The sequence below is a fragment of the Vanessa cardui genome, chromosome 30 (genome assembly GCF_905220365.1).
Source record: "Vanessa cardui chromosome 30, ilVanCard2.1, whole genome shotgun sequence".
NCBI classification, from domain to species: Eukaryota; Metazoa; Arthropoda; class Insecta; order Lepidoptera; family Nymphalidae; genus Vanessa; species Vanessa cardui.
This window is the reverse complement of record NC_061152.1, coordinates 1,697,599-1,701,848: the sequence shown is the minus strand read 5'-3', so window position 1 is coordinate 1,701,848 and position 4,250 is coordinate 1,697,599.

Genomic DNA, 4,250 nt, shown 5'->3' with positions numbered 1-4,250 from the left:
ATTATTTAGGAGAGGTTACGGAACCCAGCATAAATAGATTTTTTTATTTCTAGTACATATCTGCCGAAAAATATCATATTAAAAATTCCAAATTTAAATAACGCGCGAAAACGATACTTGGACAATATGGCACTGCAATGGGGTCGGTGACGTCACTGTGCTGTATTTTAATCTGCGGTACATATAGTAGGAAAGCAAAGTTTACAAGAAAGTGACATCATCATAAGCCCGGCCGATCAGGAGCGTTTTGTGTCACGTGAAAAACGTTTGAAAGAATGCTTTTTTATTGATGGATTTTTGAATAAATTAAGTATTATTTTCAAGTTTCGTTAGTAAATAACCATTTATAAACTCATAATATACACTGATTACAATAATTTACAATTTACTTTTCGCATTGTCAAATAGCCTATTGTTCACGACTGCCCAAAGTTTACTTCATTATTAAATGTAAGAATATGTATTTTATAAAAATAAAATTATTACAAGTGATTCTCTTTTATTTTACCAAAATCGCCATTTTGGAATATCAAACATATAACTGGTATTTTCTTAGATTTATAAATAATAATAAATATAAGACAACATCACATACATTACTCTGATCCCAATGTAAGTAGCTAAAGCACTTGTGTTGTGGGAGATCAGAAGTAACGACGGCACAAACACCCAGACCCAAGACGACGTAGACAACTAATGGTAATCTACATCGACTCGGACGTACCCGGGACCTCGGAGTGGCGTACCCGTGAAAACCGATGTACACACTCGACCACGGAGGTCGTCAAATTTTCTTAGATTAATAAAATAACTAGCAATCCGCCCCGGCTTTACCGATTGCAATACTGATACTAAATATACTACAGAATGTCTTATAACGTTCACAGCTTTTCAGTCATACTCTACTATATTTTGCATTTATTTTGCAAATAAATATTCCCCTCTCGAATCTATTTATCTATTAAAAAAAAACCGCATTAAAATCTTTTACGTAAATATAATACGACACAAATTAGATGTAGCATCGAAAAATGCAATTGAATGAAAATAAAACAGATCACTGCCGATTCACTAGCAATAGAAACAGCTCCCTATCGCGCCACTCGACGCTATTCGTCGCTATAGATTCCCGCGTCAGTTCGACCCGATACAGCGAGTGCGTATAAAGCGACTCGTCGAATTGACGAATATTAAGTCATATGATATTACAAGTTATTACGTTTGTGTAAAGATCATATTCACAAGAGAAATAAATATTGATAATTTGGGATAGCGTACTCAATTCGGATGTGATCGGTTTTACGAATTTTGCCGATGCGACATCTAAGTTGTTTCGTACTATACAAAGATCTAAGCGTACATAGGGACAGACAGCGGTAAGCGACTTTGTTTTATACTGTGTAGTAATTAAATACGAGTATATATTAAAATTATACAACTTAATGAATGACGAGCTTATTATCTATATAATCTTGATTAACTACTAATCTACAGCTGTTTTTACGGTCAAATTACTGAACAGAATTTGATAAAAATGCAAAAACCTAAAATAATTACCTTAAGTACCTCCATCCTAGGAACTGTCATTCGCTTCGTTGCCAAGTGTGATACAGTGTGATACTGAATTCCAACTAAGTGTATTAAGTACTTTAAACGTAGAGTAAACATGTTCCTATATTCGCGGTTTCCTCTTTACTCGATCACCCCAGTAATACGCCCCTATGATGTCTGACGATCGTACTGATGTCGCTGTCGATCCGACATGTACATTGTGCTTTGAATATAGATCAATATGGCTTTACAGCGTGTAATTTAAATGAATATTGTCGAAGATATCACAGATTTAAAACGCAGGGACAGCGGTTTACACACAAAGTCGTGTTAGTTAAATATAATTATAAATGTATGTAATATATCCTCCACGCTTTTTTATCGTCTGTATAATCTTGTATTGATTAATATGCCTTTTCCTGATTTACAAATTCTTTGAATTTTTGAATCTTTTAATCAGTATAATTACGATAAATTACCCGTATTTTTATGGTATAGGTTGGTGGACAAGCATATGGGCCACCTGATGGTAGGTAAGTGGTCACCATCACCCATAGACAATGACGCTATAAGAAATATTAACTATTCCTTACATCGTCAATGCGCAACCAACCTTGGGAACTAAGATGTTATGTCCCTAGTGCCTGTAGTTACACTGACTCGCCCTTCAGACTGGAACACAACAATACTGCGTACTGTTGTTTAGCGGTGGAATATCTGATGAGTGGGTGGTACCTACCAAGGCCGGCTTGCACAGAGCACTACCACCAAGTAATAAGTCTCATTTTATTGTTTTGGTTAAATCTTTAACTGCATTATAATTTAACTATTTTGTGGTCATACAAGAATACTTTACGAAACAAAAAATCCTAATTACAAAATAAAATAGATATCCATATTTATTGATATCATTTTGATCTTCAAATTTTTCAACATATCACCAGGCGCTATGCATATTCTAATATATAGAAATATTAAAATGATAAGACCTTATCTACCCTGAAAGCCGATGGCCCATTGGTTAGAGGGCGTGCATCTTAACCGATGATTACGGGTTCAAACCCAGGCAAGCACCACTGATTTTTTTATTTCGTGTTTGATTAAGGAAAACGTCGCGAGGAAACCTGCATGTGTCTAATTTCATTGAAATTCTGGCAGATGTGAATTCACCAACTCGCACTGGAGCAGCGGAGTGGAATATGCTCCTAACCTTCACAAAAGGAGAGGAGATCTTTATCCCAGCAGTGGGAAATTTACAGACTGCAACTATTATAACCCTTGATTTAAAAAGGCTGGGAAGTTTACAGGTTAATACTATTATAGCCCTTGATCACTTCCAATAATACTACATAGTTCATCATCCCTTTTTTATCACATTCCCCAATCAAAAAGGTTTTTCTCCGGCATCAAAAAGTAACATCCTTGCTCTCTTTAATTCTTAACGAAAATAAAAAAAACTAATTATTGAAGAGTCTATCAATTAATCGATACGAATTAACATTTCGCTGTGCGTGAATCACGTATCACATCTATTGTACATAGATAACGTTTCTTTATCAATCCATATGTTCAAACACCTGCAATTGAGATAGCTGGATATAGAACTACGAATGTGATAGACATGTCATATAAAAAATTGTTTTCTGATAAAGGTTGGTGAGAAAATTGACCATTTGGTGATAAGTGTTCACCACCAATCACAGATAATTGCGCTGTAAGAAATATGAACCACTTTTTACAGAATTAAAATCACCTGCATCACAGGACCCTAATTACTGTAAATAACAGCATTATAAATCTGTTTATTTGAAAAGAGCAACTTTGCGAGTTTCTAGTCGTTTCTAGTTGTAGAGGTTGTTTAACGGTGGTAGTATTTAAGTATTCAATTTATTAATTTCGATTCAAAAACGCTTTATTGTGATATATGGTGTTCATGTTTATATTTATCAAATTATTTTATTAGTTGTCATTAATAGATGGCATTATTAGGATATTAAATCGCGCTATCGATGTTTTCGTTTTGTTACAGTATGTAAAGCAATGTTCCAAATAAAATTTTAGTTTCCTGGATCAATAGTACTTTCATTCGTCGTCTAACATATGGATTTGACTTAATTTGATGCTGATTTACAGAGACAGAAAAACTCTGCTGTTTATATATGAACTGTAATCATATTTTTAAATTTGTAAGTCAATTCACTGAATCAAATGTTAATTTTGGTATAAAGCTTGAACTCCAAGGGCATAGATTACTTCTTATAATAATAAAAACATGTTGGGGAAAACAGGTAATATTACCAAAAGGAGGATCTTTATGAGTTTTGAATGATTTAACTTTAATTTTGCTTACGTTTTTCATTTTTTTTATTATATATGGCTCCATATAGCCGTAGCACCGATTACTCTCTAAAAATATTTTTTTAAATTGTAATAATTTTGTACGTTACAATTAAGAATTCTCATAAATTTTCTACATACACAGTTGTAGATCACCACTGGAGATCTACAAAACTTATTATGTGCACCTCAAATCACTGTGACGAAAATCGGATTACACTATAAAAAATCTAATATTTTTGGAAAGAATGGTACGCTACAAGATCAATGAATACACGAATTTCATTTATCATGGCATTTCTAAATTATTAAGTCTATGTACAAAATTCGGCGATAACGCTAATCGCTTCGATAGCGACTCA